The 23,132-nt window shown below is 41.0% G+C and overlaps 1 long non-coding RNA gene across 1 annotated transcript; it reads left to right on the forward strand.

Annotated features, from left to right (window-relative positions):
- The first annotated feature begins 3,741 nt into the window (after window positions 1-3,741).
- Window positions 3,742-19,760, forward strand: LOC121633055. Its single transcript, XR_006008993.1, has 3 exons — window positions 3,742-3,882; window positions 8,421-8,423; window positions 19,750-19,760. It is a non-coding gene; the product is annotated as an uncharacterized LOC121633055 (long non-coding RNA).
- Window positions 19,761-23,132: the final 3,372 nt, after the last annotated feature.

Raw genomic sequence — 23,132 nt, forward strand, 5'->3', positions numbered from 1 at the left:
TAATATGGGACCTTTAAAACTGCTAGATCTCAGTGGCACCCGGATGCTATCAACAATTTCTCGGGAACGGTAGTGTGTAACTCTGTGCGGTAAATTGTGACGGATAGCTTACCCTTTAGGTGATCTACGGAAGTTTTCCAGACATTTATAACCCATCCAGGAGGTTTACAATCCAGCCACTAAATGTAGTGTTTATTTAGAGACTAAATATGGTAAATCCACAATGATCCACGATCACTATCACTACTATGTTACTATGTAAACTCTATTTAGACCATGAAATAATGATGAAGCCACTTCCTCTCAAACTTTCCACCAATCAGAGAGCTTAAATTGACGGTAATGATCAGTCAGCAGCAGCCAAAGATCAACCAGTGAGCAGAAAGTTCTGTGTGTCTGAAAAGAAGAAAAAAAAAAAAGCTCTTCTATGGCTGAAATAAAGCCAAGACGAGCTGAGTTAGAATTGGTTTTGTGAGGATAGCAGGTAAATATTAGCATAAATAAGTGTAAATGAGATAAAGTGTAAATATGTAAATAGATTTAGTTTGTTTCAGTGTTAATATTTTTTCCCCTAAAAGTCAAGACTTGAGAGAATGATATGCAGGTGAAAAGCCTCAGTCAATGTTGATCTGTGTGTTATTTCTACAGACTGTGCACTTAGGACACTTCATTTATTACAAACAGGGGAAGACATGAAGTCACATGTGGCATGTTTTATCTCCCGAAGTAAATACGGATGCTACATATGTTAGCAGTTGTGCAACTGAGGCAGACAAAATGATGATATAACTCTTCCATCCATTAACATTCAATATTCACGTGTTCCGCCTCCTCATGTGCAGAATTGTCATGTCTGTCTCAAATATTTATCTGATTTAGCACCACATATAAAAAAGGGCCTGGGTTGGATTTGGAAAGAAAAAAAAAAAAAATCTGGTCTGAGCTGTTTAAGTTGTCATAAAAAGGCCAGATATGGGTCACAGATGAATAAAAAAAACTAACCAGGATCATTCTGAAAAGAAACAGAAAGAGAAACAAAAAGGGAATAATAAATATTCTTTAATGTTTCACTAGCTGACAGCCAATTTGGACGTCCAGATCCCGCCTGGGATTTCCCACAGTTCATTATAGTTCCACACCAGCGTGACCTCAGTAACATGCACGTTCCCTGCAACCAGCTGTCGTTCTGCTTGTGTGAAACAGCTGTGTGCGAAAGGAAAAAGGGTGTGACAGACGGGAGACAATGACTGTTTTTAGACTCCACTGACCTGTTTCCAGTGTCATCCAAAGATCCCAGTTGAGCTGGGAATGTTTTGGCTGTGGTTGCAGGGAGGGCAAGACAACTGTCCTGCAACTTGACACACCATCAGAGAGCCACTGAAAATAAAGATTTCATCCTTTTAATAGTTGTGTTTCTATGTGGAGGTTAGTTAGGCTGTGTGCCCCCATCTTCCTGTGATTGTCCCGGTCATCCTCCTCTTTCCATGACTGAGCAGAAACCCAGAGTGTGATGGGATTTATGGCGGTTGCAGGTGAAATAATGCTTACAGGGATGTAAATACAAAGCTTCCTTAAGAGACTGGACAAAAAAATGTGATGCTTTTATGACAAATTGGGTTTATATTTGCTGCCAAAGAAAGACGTATAACTTTCCTCTCAACTTCCTGGCAGGGACAATGCTTGACTCTGTAGAGGTGTTGTGTAAGAAACCCATACAGGACCAACCCCAGCACTATCCCCCATAACACCACATATTTACATGATCCTTTTCAACGGCTATGATCCCAAAAAAACAAACAAAAAAAATAACAAACACATTTTCATTCAGGATTGTCTAACAATGAATCTGGTTTCGTGTTGGGAACATTTTTATCTGGAGCTTTTTTTTTTTTTTTTTGTGACCACCAGTTTTGTCAGGAAGTAGCAGGCTTACATTCGTCCTAAAGATCAAAAGAAGAAAACCGAGAAACATGCTGGGAAATGCAAACAAAGCTTGCCTTTGTGTAAAGTTTAGCAGTCACAAAAACACATCACAAATCTGATCAGGGAGCTTGAGACAGTTGAGACATCACAAGATCAGAGATCAGCTAGCCTGGCCAAGTTCAAACGTAGCACAGTCTGCACAAATCACCAGAGTCCCTTTATCTGTTCACACATCAACTTTGCAACTCTTCTGTCACCCACTAGTTAAAAAAAAACAGTTGCGTTTGAGACAGTGTGACGATTGTTGCAGAAACCACAATGTCGACACTTTCTGTTCAAAGAAGGATTTAAATGATAGATTTTATCATAGTAATCTCTAAGGTTGTTAAGAGTGACTAACTGACCTGTTTGCATCAGTGAAGAAAGAAAAAAAATAAAAGCAAATCAAAGCAACACATTAAATCTGTAAACAAATGATAAAGAAAATGATACCTACTAAGATGGAGTATAATAACATCTACCAAATACACAGAAACTACCGGAAAACCTTTCAGAAAATTCCCTGATATTACAGCTAATAACATCCTTCAGGAAGGTAACCAGTCACAACCCCCAGATTTAGTTAGTTTACCAAAGCTGGTTGTTTTTTTTTTGTGTGAGAAGCCAAATAAGTGGTAACTTTTTGTGTTTTTGGCCTTTTGTAATTTAAAACAAACTGAGCAAGCTGGAGAAAAATACTTTTATGATATGTCTGCCAATTTAGCCATTAATCCCATTTAGTGGCAGCTTGCAGTCGTTTCTCAGAGCGTACCTGGAGGCCATGATAGTTACCATCATGTTTCAGACATGCAGGGAAGATGTTTAGAGATTTGGTTTCCAGGAGAGATGGCCTGTTAGTCTGAAAGCTCGTCCCTGATTTGGATTTTAATGCTTCTGATCACATGTAGACACGTTTTGTTTGTGGGATGAACGACACCCCAACATGGCAAACCACAGAGTCCTGGGGTGTCTGCATGGTTTCTTTGTTTAAAAAGGACACAATAAAACAGAGGGACAATTTGTGCCTTTTTGGCTGATGTTTTTCAGGTTCATTAACTTTGAGGCGATGCTTATGATGATGCTCTTTTATCTGATACATCAGAGCCACTGATGTTCCTGAGCACACACGAAATGCAAGGATATCCATAACTTTGGTACATAAGAATGCCAAGAAACTGAAGGGTGATGTCTTTTTGACTCACCTGTAGCATCCCAACACCTGTGTTAGGATGCTGTTTGTAGACTTCAGCTCAGCCTTTAACACAGTTCTCCTGGACATGCTGGCCCTGAAGCTCAACAACCTGGGTCTGTCAGCACCTCTCTGCACCTGGATCAGTGACTTCCTTTACCAACAGGCCCCAGGTGGTGAGGACAGGGAAGTCAACATCTTCACCACTGATCCTCAACACTGGAACGTTGCAGGGTTGTGTGCTCAGCCCTGCCCTCTTCACCCTCTTCACACAGGACTGCTCTGCCATCCACCCCACCAACATGGTTGGGAAGGTTGTGGACGATATCCTGTGGGTCTCATATCCATAACTGATGAGACCCACTAATGAGAAGAGGTCCAGAGTCTCACAAAATGGTGTTTCAAAAACAATCCTGTTCTTAACAAGGGAGGGCGTGGTTGATTACAGGAGGTCCAGGAAGACTAAGCACGCTCCTCTCTGGATACAGAGGCAGTGGAGTGGGTGGACAGCATTAAGTTCCTGGACATCCACATTTTCTCAGACCTCTCCTGGACCATGAACACTTCACACCTGATGAAGGCCCAACAATGGCTCTTCTTTCTCAGGAAGGTGAAGTGGACGTGACTCTCTTCTCAGCTGCTGGTGAACTTCTACAGAGCCTCCATGGAGAGCATCCTGTGACTCAGTGTGACGGTGTGATATGGCAGCTGCACAGCACAGGACAAGAGGAGTCCAGAAGAGGGCCACATGCGTTGCAGCAGACCCCATCCACCCGGGCAACGCCCTGTTTGTACCGCTTCCATCAGGAAAGCTGTACAGGAACAATAAAGCCACCACAAAGAGACTCAGAGACAGATTCTTCCCCAGTGCCGTGAAAGCAGTAACCCTTAATCCATCCTATAATTATTACTGTCTGCTGTGAATTCTCTCATTTTCTGGATATATAGAGATGTTCTTATATCTTTGATATATTTTATCTTAATTTTTTACTTATTTATGTGTGCCTGTTATATTTCTATTTTCTTATTTATGTGTGATAAGTTGAAAGACTCCTCAAAATTTTGTTATGCTTGCATAATGACAATAAAGATCTTGAATCTTGTGGCAACCTAAGATATGGTAAGGCACAGAAGGCCTTTCACAAACAGTGAATGCACAAAAAAATCAGAGCATCTATACTTACTTAAAAAAGAAATGTGAAATAGTTCAGAAAAGGAAGCAAACTGCAGAAATGTTTGCTTACCAAACCAGCTACTGGTGCCTCACTCTGCTCTTTCCGCTCTCTAAATGAGGACGAAGTCTCTAAACTTCTGGTCAGCTCAAAACCCACAACCTGTCCTCTTGATCCTGTTCCATCTGAAATCCTGCAGAGCATTTTACCCACAATCAAAACTGCAATAACCCATATTATTAACTCCTCTCTTAAATCCGGTGTCTTTCCCTCTGCCTTCAAGCAAGCTCGGGTTACCCCACTGCTGAAGAAACCCACACTCAACCCAGCCCAGGTTGAAAACTACCGGCCGGTCTCACTGCTTCCATTAATGTCTAAATTACTAGAGCTGCCGTCTTCAGTCAGGTCTCACAGTTCCTCCAAGACAACAAACTGTTAGATCCATGTCAGTCTGGCTATAGGCAAGCCCATTCTACTGAAACTGCTCTCCTGTCAGTTACTGATTCCCTACGGGTTGCCAGATCCCCTGGTCAGTCCTCAGTCCTTATACTGCTGGACCTGTCTGCTGCCTTTGACACGGTCAACCATCATATACTGTTCTCCAAACTCTCGGAGCTTGGCATCTCAGGATCTGTCCTCTCGTGGTTTACGTCCTACCTCACAGGGAGATCATTCAAAGTATCTTGGCAAGGGGGAATGTCCAGATCACATGGGCTGACAACAGGGGTGCCTCAGGGCTCGGTGCTTGGCCCTCTTCTCTTTTCACTATACACCTCCTCACTTGGTGCAGTCATTAGCTCTCATGGTTTCTCCTACCACTGCTATGCAGATGACACTCAGCTTTTCCTTTCTTTCCCACCTGATGACACAACCGTCTCAATGCGAATATCAGCATGTTGCTGATATCTCCACATGGATGAAGGATCACCACTTTCAGCTAAATCTGTCCAAGACCGAGCTTATTCTCTTTCCAGCCAGTCCTTCTTTACCGCCACAGATAAGCATGCAGCTTGACTCTATCACACTTGTGCCTACGTCTTCTACCAGGAATCTTGGTGTCATGGTAGACAACCGGCTGACCTTTAAGGACCATGTTGCCTCAGTTGCTCGGTCTTGCAGATTTGCTCTCTACAACATCAGGAGGATCAGACCCTACCTGACTGAACACACGACCCAGCTCCTGGTCCAGGCTCTGGTCATTTCACGCATTGACTACTGCAACTCCTTACTGGCTGGCCTGCCTGCATGCTCAGTTAAACCTCTGCAGATGATCCAGAACGCAGCAGCATGTCTGGTCTTCAACCAGCCCAAAAGAACTCATGTCACTCTGCTGCTAATCGCTCTTCACTGGCTTCCAGTTGCAGCATGCATCAAATTCAAAGCTCTGCTTCTGGCTTACAAAACAATAACCCAAACCGCTCCGGTCTACCTCCACTCCTTAATCCAGAGCTACACTCCCTCTCCACAGTTACACTCTGCCAGCAAAAACGCCTAGTGCTCCCACCACAACGTGGCACAAAATCCGTAGCTAGACTGATGCATCTTGATCAGGAGATGTGAAAAAATAGGCTTTCAGGCAAAAACGTCTCTGGACGCTGACTTGAATAATAAAAAGAAGTTTATTACAAAAGTTCAGACATCAAAACAGATTTCTGCAGCAAAATCTGGAGGTCCCAAAACCAGAACAAAGACTTATATAGGGTTTAAACAAAGAAAATTCCTCAGTCCTGTGTCCTCCAATCATAGAGTTTGCCTATAGGATGCTCATTTGCATAGAATGTATGTTCATGTGCCAGTCCAGTCTGTAGGACAGAGAACCTTATATGGTAAAAACTTGAGTGTGTACCATACAAATGGTATGCTTAGATACCTCATAATTCCCCCCTTTGGGACTGGAATTAACAGTCCCGAAAAATAAAAACAAACAACATCAGACTCAAATTAAATAAACACATATGAGAGCCCCAAAAGAAATCATAAAACGCCCAAAAGAGGCCAGTCGACCCATCGGACCCCAACGGGCCTAAGTCCTGCCTAGCAATTCTCACCTCCCGAAACAAAAAAATAAGCACTCGAGGTCACCCATATGTATCCACATAAGAGTCACAGAATATTATCTATTCGCCTAATGGTAAACCCTATCTATGTCTACCTAAAAAGTAAATGCATAGCAATAGCACACATGACATCACAACAAATTCAGAATAATACTCAGATTAATACAGTATATGATTAAACATTGAAACAAAATAAGGCAAACAAAAATATATGGCTCCGAAACCTCCAGATGGGTAGACCGATATGGTGATGATCTAGACTCTTCTCCTCTGTTGTCCCTCGGTGGTGGACGATCTACCAAACTCCGTCCGATCCGCAGAACCCTTATCCACTTTTAAGAGCAAGCTAAAGACTCAGTTGTTTAAGGAGCATTTCCACACTCAGCTTAACTCTTGCACTTATGCCCAAGTTGATATTCTTTGATGAAATCGTGATGTTTATATTTAAACAAAATGACTTACAAAAACTACAAAAAACTTAAAAAAAAAAATAATTATATGCACTGCCTCTAGCACTACATGACAGCACCTGGGTCCAACTGGACTCAACACAGTCTGAGTATCACTTAATTATGACGTCCCATCTTGTTTGAATTCATGCTTGTGTTGTTCTTGTGTTGTTGAGCGACTCAAATGTAAGTCGCTTTGGATAAAATCGTCTGCTAAATGACTAGAATATAATAGTAGAATAAAATGGGAGAGATGCTTCTCTCTGCAAAGCCGGTCAAAACATGGAACACTGAAATGGCAAACATCACAACGTAAACTGATTCAGCTCCAGCAGACTCAGTCATCTGTGATGGCTCAAGCGATGTGGCCAACGCTGATCATGCAGTGCTGTTGTGCAGCTATATGAACTCTGATGGTGCACAGGTTAAAAAAAAAAAAAGAAAAGAAATGAAAAACCCTATTGTAGTGTTGTAGTACGGTTAAAAAAAAAAGCACTACAACATTGCAGTTTCCCTAACTTGACTAATAAAGTCAGACGTAAAAACAATAAATTATTAAGTTTTGTTTCTTGTAAATTACTTTTAAGAGTCACACAGGTTATGTGGCTTTAAACTGTGTTAATTTAGTGGGACAGATGGTAAAAATATTTCTTTTTATTCAGAAATGCTGAAGACTCCTGGTCTGGATACAAAGCCAATCACTTGTAGTCAGGGCTAAAAATAAACTCATGTCTCTGCATCCTGTTTTTATGTTGATGGGACTTTACCTCTGAGTTCTGTTCACTCTCCTGTCATGCTGAGCCATGTTGGTCAACGCCAAGTTCATTATATGTGGGTCACGTGATATTAAGCATCTGTGTTGTTTTATGTAAAAGTCTACTTACTAAGGCTGAGCACACGTGGGTTGTGTATCAAAGCATCCACTGATCTGAGGGAGGAGTGGAAAAGTACAACCAGCCCCTGATCTGCTGCCTAATAGCCATGAATAATCTGAGATTAGAATGTGTCGAGGCAATGATTTAAGACTCACAACATGAAGGACTTGGTAACATTTCTGTTTACTGTATAAATGTTTCCATTAATACAGAAATTTGTTGTTTCGCAGGTCTAGATCGGAGTCAAAATATTTGGTGTTTAGTACAACAAACCAGATAAAATACAACCTTCTTACTCCACTCTCTTCCCATGTGGTTTCTCAGATGCTACAACTTTCAACGTTGAGATTTGATGGTTTTGGAATAAATTTAAAGATGTACTGCGTAACTTTCTGACCTTAAAACTTTATGTTGCTGACTTGCTTGATGGTACAGTGGCATCTTTTATGCACATTTCTGGAGCTGTCACTGCCTAGCATCGTCCCGAGGCTGAAAAACTGCACTTCACTTTTTCTTCCAGGAAACTGTGTGATGTCTCAGTTGTGCTTCACTTTATGCACCGTGTCACATGCTAGCAAGTGAATATCAACACGGTGGCTGTTTTGAACACGTACCATGGCTCATTCAGCAAAGAAACGCAACAAGACATCAGAGGAAGAGAGGACAAGAAAGAGAGAAAGGGACAGAGCAAAAAATAAGGCACGAGTCGACATCAGACTGTCCTTCACTGTCTGGAGAGAGCTCACAGTACAGGTAGGATGCAAGCTGGATTAGCATAAATCGGTGGTGGGTGGGGGGGGGGGGGGGGGGGGGGGTCACTGAGAAAATCCACAAACGTTTGTCCTTGAGTTGCAGTGTTGCATGGAAAAGCACTTGTAGGGCCTGCAGGTGCAAACATAGAACCTGAGATTGTGCAAGAGATATGTGTGTGAAATACTAAATACTCAATGTTATGACTGTCACAGTTATTGCACAATCATCTGATTATAAAAATTGGAGATAAATATGTTTCATCATAATAATCATCGCTAATCCCTTGCGTAGAAACGGTTGACAATGATTTTTCTGACATTTGATGGAGCAACCTGTTGCATTTTAATGCTCTCATCTGTGTTCATCTGTCTTCTGCAGCAGGTGAAAGGAATTTTACCACTTGATGTTTTTTTTTTTCTTTTTCTTTTATATTTATTTAGCTTAATTCTTACAGAGACCATGTGCCATTTTTTAAAATGACTTTAATTACATTTAGTGAGAAGATGCTTTGCACCAGATTTAGCTAATAGTTAGTTTTCACCCTGGGCAGGTAAAATCAATAATTTTGTGTATAAATACATATATGCAGTAAATAACTACACAGTTGTTAAGCCAGAGCTGTGTACTTAAAATCAATTTTTATTGGGAGAAGACATGGAAATTTGTACAAGTTTTTAAACTCTCAGGGAGACTATTCCAGGATTTAATGGCTCTATAGGTAAAAACTGATTAGGCACTCTACAGTCTCCCCTTATAACAGATCTAGTAGTCCTGTTCATTTGTTCAGAATGGGACTGGACTAATTTTCCCAGAGGTAGAGGAGCCGTATTATCTGGTTAAATTGGAAAACAATATTAAATGTTTAAAATTAAGCTGTATAATTTTAAGGTGTCTTCTTAGAGCAACTGCATTCCTTGGTGGTTTTTGGATTAGTGCAGGAAAACGTACTGATAGCATTTTATCTTCTGAAGGAGCTCAAGAGGCGTCTCATATGTATTGAACGACTTATAAGCTTGTATGTATGAATATCAATTTAAAGATGTAATAATGTTAGGCCAAACAAAGCATCTGTCTTCTTGATGGTGTGTGAGTGTTAAAAAAAGGTACCTGGGAGGAGATTTAGCTGAAGAAAAACAAACAGGCCCATTGATGATCTAATTAGAGGGACTTCTTTCTCCACAGTCTTATCTCAGGATGCATCAAAGGCCGCTAATATCTGCCATCCTGCTTAGAAGTTGAGACAAAGGTCTGTGTCATGCTTCCTCATAATTACATCATCTGAGTTTATCATCTTGCAACTGAGTTTGATTCATTCTGAATAGGTTGTTGTTCAGGCATTCAGTGAATGAGATTTAAAGGAACAGAGCAGAAGATTATGGTTTTGTGGATCTGCTACATGGTGTTTCTGTAGGGTATGATCGTGTCTGGCTTTCCTGCTGACTTATTGCGATTGTTTCAGCTGGTCTGAACATTTGAAGCATGGATGTAGAGCTGGTTACGTATGGTAGGGACATGTCACTATCAATATCCAGCAACTCTAGAGATGTCCCCATTTTTCATCGCACACAACAACTGACATGACTGAGTTTTAACGGGATGCATGGGGAGATTTAAGGCTTGTGAAGTTTATTAACTTGGAAACAAAAGTAAACTTTTATTCTGTTTTTATAAATATATATATATTATAATTTATAATAATTTGCAACTTGCCTTTGAAATTGTTTTTTTAATATATATTTCTTGTTAATCGTTCTTGCATGATGTTTTTTTTTCTTTGTAAAATATATCAGCTTGCTTTTGTGCGTTTTATAAAGTGCATAAAAACAACCCAATAAAGTTGAGTTTCATGTTATCATTAAATATAAATCCCTGTTTTCTGAATTAATGACAGAACGTGATGGAAAATGTTACAGATGTGTTTGTTCAGTAGAGCCAGTGTTATATATGAGGCTAACAGGTGTATGAAATAGGGGTGGACATGGGACTGGGTTAGTAATCCTCTGTTCTTTAACCCCCTGTAAAAAGTTCTGTTTGTGAAATTGGAAAGAACTAAAAGTTGGTTTCCAGACACCCAATCATCCCTGTATTTCACACTGATCCTGACTAAAGTTTTCTATTATCTTGTTTATGTATTGATTTGCAACCCCACACAAAATTCTTATCTTAGCCACCCCACTTAAAATTTTCTGAATACGCCCCTGGTAACATCACCGCTGTTAGTCCTTTTAAGTACTGTAAGTACTTTAAACCCATTTCTGCTGTTATGATTTGCTTTGCTCTTTCATTTTTGCCTTTTGCTGTCACTCACTCCGTTGAAAGAGCTATCGAATCTGGCTAACACTAGCTAGTTCCAGACAGAGGAGCTGATGGTGGTTCTGTCTAATAAACCAAACAAATTCATAGTGTCTAGTTCTTGGATAGTTTTCGGTTTCTTTTTTTATCATACATATGTCACACATACCTGCCATGTTTCAACGGTAATCCTTCCATCTTCATCAGAGGTGTCACTGGGTGGAAAGTGATGTAATTATCAGGCGGTTGTGTTATCTGTGAGAGGAGGACATCAGGAGATATTTATTAATAATAGTGAACTAAGTAAAATGAGCTTGTTTCCTTAGCATGCATCAATGTGTTATTTTGTCAGGTGACAGAATCAAAGCTGGCATGTTGTTCAGAGAGAGAGGGGACGCTGATGAAGGTGAGCTTTAGAGTCGTGACTTCAGCTACACAATTATATGAAATTGTGCAGACTTAAAAAAAAAAAGGCTTTTTTCGTTTGGTACAGATTCCTGAAAAAAGTACTATAATAAAATTAACATGTTATTTTTAAATGAAATAAAATAAATATGTAAAAATGACATTTCTATGCAATTGCAAATAATTATTAAAAATTTTCCTTCAAGAGTTAATAAAGTTGATCAGTTTAAGTGGATTTCTTGTTTTTTTTAACATTTAACTTTTATCTAGTTTCCAGCTACAATGTTGTTTGAAATTTGCAGCTTAAAGCTGAGGAAAATATCCTCACACCCTCAAAGAAACAAGAGCACGGGCAGGAACATGGAGGTCATAAAATCAGGTCATCCACAAATACGGGAATATATTTTAACCCAATGCTTGCTTAAGTAATCAGTATATCCTATATCATATATCTCTGGGATGTGGATGACATCTCACACACAGCTATTGATGCTACAGTACACTCTATTATTTTTCTAATCAAGCCGTACATAACAGGTAATCAGTCACTCTGGATAACAGAATAGCAAAGCAGAGATAATGTGTTTAAGATGTGTTTACCTGGGCCACACACCCCTGGTTTCTATGGAGCGATGAGAGCTGCAGAACGATGAGTCTGTGGCTAAAGACTCAGGCAGCAGCAACAGCAGGAGCATCAGACCAGCTGATGCTGGCAAACAAGAATACATGCACACTAACACACACATGGGACCATTAGCCTCCATAAAAAGCCAGCACTTGTCAGCATTAATCAGCTCTGGCCTATTACCATGAAGTCTTTAGCGAAGATGTACCTGGACATCTAACAGCAGGTTTTTCCTCCATCTCCGTGTGTGCACAGCCCATGTGATCTGAAGGACAGCCAGGTTCCTGTAATCTGTTTTCCTCCAGAGGGACATATGATTCCACTGCCACTGAAGTTTAATTTATTTCTCCAAACTAACAAATATCAGGCTACATTACATATTACATGCTTTACAACACAAGTTGTAGTGAAAGGTACTTAACGTGAAATGAAAGATGGGAGCGACTGCAGACTAATGTCTTGTTTTGTGCGCTTTCTAGATTAATTAATTCTTACATTCAGTTGTTTCTTTACGCTGGATGTGTTCAGCAGGGTGAGGGTGTTTCTAATTGTCGTGGTTGTTCCTCCACATTTTCTGACCGTACAGGTGGCAACTGTTATCCTTTTTGCTCATAACTATGAAGTCACGTTTTAGTGTGTTTAAGCATGTGTGTGGGTGACTGCGTGTGTTGTTTTTTTTCTGTGGCCAACCCTGTGACATGTTTCTAAATACTAGCCACAGAAAATCAGACTCATTTAAAACTGATCGGTCTGGTTATCCGGGACTCATTGATCAGGGTGTGAGCAGCAGTAACGCCACAATTCAGAGTGCTTTACATAAAACACTAAAAGCATTACAGTGGGGTGCAGGAGGTGATAACAAGTGCATTAAAAACAAACTTTAAAAAGAAATAAAAGAAATTCAATAAAAACTTGGGTGGAATGTCAAAGATGCTGTGTGCGGCTGACTCCGCCGAGATTCCGCCTCTGTTTAGAGATCACTGAGTCCTTTTACATGCACACCAAAAATCTGATCATTACCTGATTTTGGGAGTTATTAGATTATTCAAGTGGTCGTGTAGAAGGCATAATCTGACATCAGATAATAGCAATTATCTGACAAAAGAAATCAGATTAACACACCTGGATTTCTCCACAATACTCTGTCTTTGCGCATATAGACTCCTATATCTGATTTTAATTTTTTTTCCAGCTGCACATGTGCAAAAAACTGCTTTGTTTCTGTCTTTTCAACCTCTTCTGTTAAAAAGGACAAAACAGTGTGAGCGGTAAAATAAAAACCTGCCTGCAGCAGCTGGAAGTTGGAGTATAAACCATGTAAAACAGTCATGTGAAAACTAACTTGGAGGCTTATTAGCTCTCACATTAGCACCATCATGACATCAGCATGTTCAACTAAGATCAGATGTTTTGAAAATAACCGGAAGTTAGGTCACTACATGCTTACTCACAAAGAAATCTGGTTATGGACTGGAAAATCTAGACAAGGATATTTTGAATATCACACATGAGAAGTGAATGTAGATGCATTATTTAATTATTTGATAACTCCCAATTATAGCAGTTTGCTGGTCATGTAAATGTGCTCACTGTTCTATATGCAGTAGATGACTTCTCTCTCATATCAAACCATCTGCCTTCTTTATGCAGATATTTACAGTCTGCATCCATCATCCTTCAAATATAGATGGACTGCAGAGTCTTGGTCTGAGAAGCATAGGCTGCTATGATGATGTAGTTTTTTTTTTAATTTATTTTTATTATTCTTCGATGCCCTATTGTGTTTGTCTTCTATCTTTTCTGACTTATTATGGGGAAAGCCATGGGTTTTAGTTGCTTTGATTGTAAATGTGAGCTCATTTTCTTTTTCTATACTCTTCTGGTTCTGATGACCTCCAGCTTATCCTCCTGTGTATGGCGGGAGCCAAAGAGCAGGTTTTTCTCTGTGCTGATTTCCGGCAAAGTTTCCGTCTTGAATTACAGTTGGTTAATACAAAAAACCTTCTGGATGTGAGCCTGGTTCCTTTATATTCCTGCTTCAAAGAAGGTCCTGACTAATTATTAGGTATGATAGCTTTAAAAGAGATTTTGACAGTGACTCGATGAAGAAAGGCTCTTTGTTGGTTGCCTGGGTGCTGTCAGGGCTAAATTGAGCCTTTGATTGAGGATGAGTCTGATCCTTAAGCTGAAAAACAGTGTTGCTGTCCTTTCCTGTTCACTCAGGCTATTAATAAAAGTGTGGACTTGCTCTGGAAAGAGGACATGGAAAACCCTGTGTGCTACTTTGTGCTGAACAAATGACCAGTTGTCTGCTTTACGTCTAATCATATAAGGATGGAGAGAGTCGTGTTTCATTATTTAAAAGCATTTTAAATTGTTTCCTCAGTGAAACATGAATTGTTTTCTATTTCACCTCACATAGTGTGATGGCCCGCCACACATGTAAATATCCACACCTCACCACAAGTGTAAAGTAAAGATCTACTTTAATTTTATTTGCAGCCCTGAATCTAAATAACACACATTCCATTTCACATTACTTCACTACTAAATGACTTTAATTTTTCATACCTAACAATCTTAAATACACCTAGGCACTGTAAGATTAAATTATGTTTTGTATTATTATTTCTGTCTTTCTATGAGTTACCTGGAGTTCAGCCTCTCCTTCATGCTGCAGCAAAGGCATGGCCAAGGGCTGAGGATTCTGATAGGCTGTTGCAAGCCCCATTGGATTTGACCACATGCCACAGTGTCATAGGGGTGTTTGGGGATTTATTTTGAGGTTTTGGTTAGTGCAAAATACAGTAGCCACTGTATTTCCCCTTTTTGTGTTTTACTCTTGGTTTAGCTCAACTTGTATTTAAGTTCACCTGTTTGATTGTTCAGGAGATCAGTTTGTTTGTTGTGTTTTGTTTTGTTTGCTTGCTTAAGTTCTACTTCGTTCTGATTTTGAGTCTAGTTAGTTGGCCTATTATCAGTTTGTTTAGATTAATTTTTGGATTGTGTAAAACTTTGATTTTTGGGGTAAATAAAAAGACCCAGGTTTTTAAACAAAAACCTCCTATGTCCTGCTGCCTTACTGCTTGGTACAATTGCGTTAAAAAAAAAAAAAAAAGACAAAAACACCAAATCATTGCATTTGAGGTTTTAGTTGGTGCTTATTTAAATCATCAAATTACAACCACATATTTTGAGCTTGTAAATCGTTGTTCAGAAATGATTCACTGTGTTCTTGCTCTGTCGATTTGCATGCAGGCACATTTTACACGCCAGGCTGACGCAGAGCTCGGTTCTTTTCAATGCTACTCCTTGGCAGCCAACTGGATGCGGCCACAGATCAGACATCCCTGTTGTATTTTGAGTGCATGCCACCGCAGCAGGAATGGTGCCAGCTCCTCTGCATCTTTTGCAGAAAGGAAATGACCACTAATGACCATCTTCACCACAAGTAGAGTTGGTAGAGTTTCCAACTGATGAAACCTAGTTCAGTGAGGCGTGTCAGTTCAGCCTCCAATTTTGTTGAAGGGAATGAGGCACATGCTCAGAATTTGGGCACAGTCAGGTTTGAGAGTCTATTTTTAATTCCTTGCAACTTGCCCAATTTTGGGGAGAAAACAGCAGAATGTCTCTTTAACACACTTTCTAAGATGTCTTTCTCACCTTTTCCCACCACAAACACAGACTTCAAGTCTCTCCAGTTTCAGTTTAATGGCTCTGAGTTACTCTACCAAACAGTGGGGAAGCATCAAATTTCACAACATAAATCAGTAGTCTGGTTATTTAGCCTTACTTGCACTTTAATGACTCCTTCAGGTGCTAGGGGCTCTCCAGTGTACTTTTTCAGAACATCCATAGGCTGCAGAGGCACTTGTCTCAACTTGCTTTCATACAGTCCCTCACAGATCAATGACACTGGAGCTCTATTGTCCTGCTCCATCTCCATTTTCTGACCATTTACTGTAGACAACGCAATGATGCAGCTATCCCTTATATTATTAGCAAGCACATAATGTTCAAAACATTCAATATATGCAACTGCTCATCGGACTCATCAAAAGAATCCATATGTCAACCATGATGTGTTCATCTTCAGCGTAGAACAATCTCAAACCATTGAAGAGAAAAGCTGGATTTATACTCACCAGGACATCAGTGGAGTGAGATAAGAAGGAGGGGTTAATGTTGCGAAGATGGAAGTATGCAGACTGAGTAATTTTATTGATGTGGACTCAAAAAGATAAGGTGTTTTGGAAAGAGCTGAAGGTGTGCCGACGAGAACAAACTCAGTTTTATTGCTGTTAAAGCCCCAGTGTGTAAGAATTACTCCCATTTAGTGGTGTGCTAATATAATGCAAGCAACCGAGTGTTATTGCAACTACGGAAGCCATGGAGAATCATAAATGTGAAAATGTCAACATCTCTCAGAAGTTCGAGTGTCCTGTCAGGTGATGAGGTACAGAATGATACATAATGTTTTTTTATGCAGATAAGTTACAAGCATGCCCTCCATGTATTTGGTATCAAGCTACTGCTAATAGCTAATGTTATCGTGTGAAATCGTTTTTCTGATGAAGGGAGAGAAAGAGGTAGAGAGAGAGGGAGTCAAAGCAGGGGCAGTGAACCTGTGAACCTGCTGCAAGAGGAAGATCCTGTGCTCTAACATTACTCTGTTTATTAACATGCATTTCAGCTGATTTATCAAGGTGGGCAATGTATTGATTCGAAATAATTATTATTTGAGCGATAATTTTACGTTAGATTGCTTGTGGTTCTGGTGATTAAATCACAACGAGAAACTGGTATTACTTTGGTCTATTTTGTCTGACTAGAAGGAGGACAACTAACCCCACCCCATTGACAAATCAGCTGAAATAAATTATGAAACATGAGGGAAAGCTCTCGGAAAATACATCTAAAAGAAGTGCACGGCCGCCTACTGGTATGACTTCTGTGACATCCCCGGACCCCTCTTACTTCTCGCTCTCTCTGTCTCACACACACACACACGTAGGGAGTTGGGAGGCGTGGGGCCATGAGGGGTGGAATGGAGGAGACCATTCAGTGGTCTCCTTGGATGCACCCCGTGGCTGCTCGCCTCTCAGTTTTAATTGCACCAAGACACCAAAACACAAGAAACACAACACACAAACAACACCTGGGGGGCATGGCATGTGGTGCATGGCGGGCGGGGCCACTTAGGTAGCCCGGCTCGCGGCTCATTGCAGTCACTGCCCCTCAATTTTAATTGCACACAACACACACTACATAAACAGTCAGGAGCGGGGAGGGAGAGGGTATTGGGGACCTCTTACGCCCCTGCTCCTCCTGTGTGTGGCTGGGGGCGGGCGGGGGGGGGGGGTGGGGGTTGCCCCGGGGCCGGGTCCCGGGATGGCTGCGCTGGTGGGCTGCTGGCTCTATGGGGGTTGGGGCCCGCTGTCCGCTGGTCCGCCTGGGGTGTCCCCCACGGGGCATGGTGGGAGGGTTGTGTGTGGCGTGATTGTGTGGTGGTGAGCGATTGTGGGTGCGGCACGGGGGAGGGTGTGAGTGTGGGGTTATATGGGGTGCAGGTTGAAGTAGATGGGGAGTGGGGGGAGGGGGCCGATAGCACCCTGGTTCCCGGGGTGTGCGGCTGGAACATCGGGGTGTGTGCTGGCCTACGGTGGCTGTCTGGGGGGGCCTGGTCCTCCTGGGCATGTTGCGGGCCCTCTGCCTTTGGGGGGTGGGGCGGCCGCCCCTGGGCTCCCGGGGTCCTGGGCCCTTCGCTTGGGCTGCCCTGGGTGGGCCGGTCCCTGGCGGGGCCGGCGGCTGCTGATCTTGGCCCACTGGGGCCTGTGCCCCGGGACCGTGGGGGGCTCTTGCTGGGGCTCTCCTCTGCTGCCCTTCGGGTGGGGCTGGAGTTGTCTTTGTGGTGGGGTGGCATGGGTTGGTGCTCCGGGTCTGCTGCTGAGGGCCCGGCCCAGGCCCTGGTCTGCCTCTGGCCTCCGTGGAGGCAAGGTCGCATTTGCATGATCTCACTCACCACTCTTCATCACTGATCACTCCTTGTTTCTCATGCTCTGCATGCTGACACAGTCACTGAGTTGTCTAGTGGGTTTTTAATATTAAGCGATAATTATTAAAAAAGGAAAAAGAGGAGAAGAAAAAAAAAAAAAAAAAAAAAATTTATATTTTTCCTGTGAGTTAGTATCTGGTTGCTGTTATGTCTTTTTGATTTGATTTGGTTATTATTTAAAAACTCTTAATGACTGGCAGCCCTGTTTTTTTTTTTTTTTTTTTTTTTTTCTGTGTGTGTGTTTCTGCTTTTGTAAAAGTTGTAGGAAATTTTCTGTTGTGTTCATGTACAGGTGTAACAGTTTGTTGTCTGGTGATGGTGTGGATTGTAGGGTCGTTTTTCTTCTGTCTGTGATCTTTTTGTCTCCTTTCTTCTTTCCCTTTTGCTCTTTTTTTGCTATTTTCCATCTCCCCTCCGGTCAGGTCCAGCAAGATTACATAGATTCTGTGATTCAAAGTAAATAAATAAATAAATTAATCACATTATCAAGATGAGCCTTACCCATAGGCCTCCCCTTGGCAGAGCAAATTTGTTCAGCACGATACAGCAACCAGATTATCATTTTGCTGCTATGATGCTGGACAGGACAAGTTGAAAAAAAAAAAAAAAAAAAAAAAAAAGGTATGACTTCTGTGAAGCGTAGCAACAACTGAAAACTGTTGTAATGGAGCTTTTCTACTGTAGGCTAAATAACAAATTAGCCGTTTCTGCCGTTTTATGTAGCAAGTCACAGTAAATGATCTGACTTAAACAGGAGGATAAAGTAGTTTCTGGGCTACCCTGCCCTGTTTCTAACATAAAGCCAAAATAAACTTCACTGTTACATTGAATTAATTAACCTGTCCAGCAGAAAGCCTGCAACCTCCGCGTCAGTTTTAAAGTCTCTCTCCTTCATCAACTGCCTCCATCTGGTAAATGCTCCACCGATGTACATGCTTGTTTGCTCCTAGTTATTATTTCTTTTTCTTTTCTTGGCTATTTTTTCCTCTGTCTCGCGGGGCAAAGAGTATGATGGTCCTCCATTTCAATGTGAACTGGTAAGCTGAATGGTCATCTTGGCTTGCTTACACCACCCCCACCCCTTCCCCAACGAAACAGCCGGGATTTGAAGGTAAAACGCATAAGGCCAACAAGTTTGTCCCTTTTTGGCTAGTGTATTCAAAGATGGCGATGCAACATGGCAGTCTCCAGTTGGGTGTGCCACCACCTATGTATTTATAAATGACTCTTTCTAAGTTACATTTAGATACAATCATGATTAGACTTTGGTAAAACACGTATTTATGAAAGTGAAAATATGAAATACTTGATTTTTCTAATAAAAAAACAAATGGGGCGGCAGTGGCTCAGGCGGTAGAGCAGGTCGTCCAATGATCGGAAGGTCGGCGGTTCGATTCCCGCTCCCGCAGTCATCTGTCGTTGTGTCCTTGGGCAAGACACTTAACCCTCCTTGCCTCCAGTGTTGGCATCGCTGGTGTATGAATGTGTGGATGAATGTTCGGTGATGGTCGGAGAGGCCGTAGGCGCAGACTGGCAGCCACGTTTCCGTCAGCTTGCCCCAGCGCAGCTGTGGCTACACACGTAGCTTACCATCACCAGGTATGAGTGAGGAGTGGATGAATAATGGATTCACACAATGTAAAGCGCTTTGGGTTCCTTGAAAAGCGCTATATAAATCTAATCCATTATTATTATTATTATAAGCTACACATTGTACCTTTAGGTTTGAAGAACTTGGAGGATGACCAAGTCTGAGTCGTCTAAACAATTGGAAAGAGAGGAAGGAGAAGTTTGGTTTGCTAGAGATGTAGAGCTGGATGTCATCCACATAGCAGTGTAAATTAATGTTGTGTTCCCAGAAGACATCGCCAAGGGGGGAGTATGTAGGTTATTAAAAGAAGAAGACCCAGGACAGAGCCCTGGGGGACACCTGCAGTGAGAGAAGAGGTTGGGAAGAGAAGGATTTGAGCTGAATAAACTGAATGCTGTCAGAGAGGTGTGATGTAAACCACTTAAGTAAGATGTGAGATTGGATATGCCTTTGAATTTTGTAATTTGGATTAAGTAAGCCTTTAAAGCATTAAATTAACTTTTTGGTGGGACCATTTATCCTGTTTGTTTGAGGTCAAGCATGCATTGGTCTAAAATATCCAGGATGAGACTGCTTCCCAAAAAAGGTAAATAAAGTGCTCAGCAGGCTTCTGACAGTGCAAATCTCACTCTCTGTAACAATCCTGCCCTCCTCACAGCTGTTGATTTCCCTTCTCTCTGGCCCTGTCCCCCACAGATTACCCATACTGACCAGTGAATAACCCTCCCCACTCCCCACCCACTCCTCCCTCACTTTGAATAGTTAATCCCTCTCTCTGTTTGTCTGTGGATATCTGGCGCACACAGCAATGCAGCCTTATCCCGAGCTTCTGTGATGCCCATTTAATCATTGACAATGTCTTTGTGTATCTTGTATCCTGTGCAATAAAATCACCATGCTAACAAAGCCATCACCCCCCTGATAAAATGAAAATGAATGGCACTGTAGATGCAGCTCTGGAGTTACCGTTTTCCATGTTACGTGTTGACTTAGTGTGCCCGCTGTAGGAGCGAATGTACTCCTAACATGCCATGCATGATGTGTTGTCACAGTAAAGCCTGCTAGCAGGCAGTGATTTTTACAACCTATTTCTTTATTAGTGTAAACAGAACTATTAAACTCATGATTTAAACGGTAAATTGTTAAAAAAAAAAAAAAAGTGATTAAATCCAAGTAAAATCTTTAAATGTTGTATTTGTCTGACACCAATTTAAATTTCAGAAGGATTTACTCAACACAGATTTATTAATCTGCAAATCTACATATTTAAGAAGTTTAAAGCATTTCCTATTAATCCTGAGCTTAGCAAAACTCCTAAGTTCTCATCTCCTATTTTTTATTTTCCTTCTGTAACTTTGTCCTGTCCATCATCAGATGGACTGAAATTAAGCTTGTGGATGTAAGGCTCCCCTTGATGCTTGAGTATTGCTCTTTAATTTGTCTTTTGCTGAGTTACATGTTAATGCTGGACCTGACGGGGAGAACAAGAGAGGGTGGAGACTGAAAAGAAAAAAAAAGGAGACAAAGATGCAAAGCAACACCAACAACTGTAGAACTGAAAAAGAAAAACCAGACAACCACCTGCTGCACCTATAAAGAAGCTAAACAGAAAACATCTTATGGCTTCTGTTTTTTTGTTTTAATGTGTTTTTTTGTTTTGTTTTTCTTACAAAACAAAAAAACTTCTTACCGCAAAACAAATCTGCATCTGGGTATCAATAAAGTTAGCTGGACCTGTAAGAAAGCAAAGCAGCCCCTATAAGAAGACAAACTGAGAAAATATGGCCAATGACACCAACAACCAGAATATGAAAACATAACTGTAACTATTGTTGTTTAAATTAACAGAATGGCTGAGAAAAGAAAGGCCAGTGAGGGTAAAAACTTGACATATACTTAATGTTAAAACATTTTCTAAATTAAAGTAATCTGACACTCATTTCCACTGTTAAACCTGATGTTATTTGGCATTAAAACTAGTCAAATATTTTCAAATGGGAAGAAAAATGGAAAACCTTTTTAAATAGTTGTAATAGATGTTGAAATGATAACAGTTACTCCATGTTGAACAACTCAGTTTACTTTGATATAACAAATACAGGCCTTTTAAGTAAAACATCCTCATAACAGGAAGGCTTTAAATCTTATGGGGGGAACTTAAAGGTCATCATGACCCAGATCCAGGAACAAAAGAAAGAAAAAAATATAAAACTAAAACTACATTCCAAGAAGTGCTTGAACATGCAGGAACATCCTTCCAGAAAAGATCCTCAGTGACAAAGTGAAACCACTTGCCCTGCACTTGACCACACAGAAGGGGAAGAGTCAAATATCAGCTGTAAAACCTTAAGCAAACAAGAATAGATTATCGGAGGACACAACAACAATCCCTCTCACTACTGAAGCCTGACTCACTCATAAATCTGTGGAGAAGGAGCCAATGTAAAAATGTCAAGCAGGATGATAGCTGCAGGTTGGCATGTGAGAATGTACAACAACTAGGAGGCTCAATGAAAGTCTGTCATGTTGGAGGTTCTCTCTCATGGTCTGATATGCTGGTCTGATGCACGTTCTGGAGGTGTTGCAGTACCAATCCTTCCGAGATTACAGGCCTCAAGGCTATGGCGCTCATAAGAAAACAAAATGCACATAAATACATATCACAAAACAAAACTGGCTGATGATACCAATAATATAGAGGAACATTGCTTTGACGTTTTTGAATATTTTTTGTGAATTAACACCACCTTTGTTTTTTCCAGGACATCATATCCTGTGTTCTGTAAAAAACACCAGCATTATTGAGATACAAACATGGTTTCAAGGTGCGCTGACTCACACGGTACAGACATATTCATTGGTGACAACACCCAAAGATAATTTAGCAAGGGTCTGACTGTGGGAGGGAGTCATAGAACCCACAAACGAGTAAAACTGAACCAAATTTGGGGAGCATTTTTTCTATTAGTGTTTGGTTAAGTTTAGGCCACGCAATCTTTTTAGCTAGGTTTAACCATTCAGTCTACTTGGTTAGGTTTTGGAAAAGATCATGGTCAGGTTTGAAATACACCACTTTTCTTTCATTAAACTCTAATGTTAGATACTTAAATAGGCACTATGTAACTTTCCAAACTTTTTTGATTGCACAGTGACATCTATTGTGCATTTCTGGAGCCGTCACTGCCGAGTAGCGTCCAGAGGCTGACAAACCGCACTTTACAACTTTTACTTACGGGACGCTGCGTGACGGTGCAGCTGAGTTTCACTTCATGCACTGTGTCACATACTAGCAAGCAGATATAAACACACTGCTGTTTTTTGAACGCGCACTGTGGCTAATTCAGCAAAGAAACTCAAAAAGACATTATTGGAGAAAGCAAAGGAAAGACAAGGAGAAAGGGACAGAAGAAGAGACAAGACAAGAGTCAAGATAAGACTGTCTTTTATTGACTGACAAGATCTCAGTACAGGCAGGATGCTGGATTAACCGTTGATTGGGGGCACATCACTGGTGCATTTACAGAGGCTTTAGGTCCTCGATGCAGCTGAGCTGGGCTAATTGTTCTCATTGACCAGAGATGGAGACTTGAGTTTGAGACTGATTTGAGTCTCACTTAAGTTGCAATTCCAGTGATTTGAGACTTGACTTGGATTCGCAATTTGAGACTTTGAGCAATCTTGTAACGTCACACAACCACAGACACATA

The sequence above is a fragment of the Melanotaenia boesemani genome, chromosome 21 (assembly GCF_017639745.1).
Source record: "Melanotaenia boesemani isolate fMelBoe1 chromosome 21, fMelBoe1.pri, whole genome shotgun sequence".
Taxonomy (NCBI): Eukaryota; Metazoa; Chordata; class Actinopteri; order Atheriniformes; family Melanotaeniidae; genus Melanotaenia; species Melanotaenia boesemani.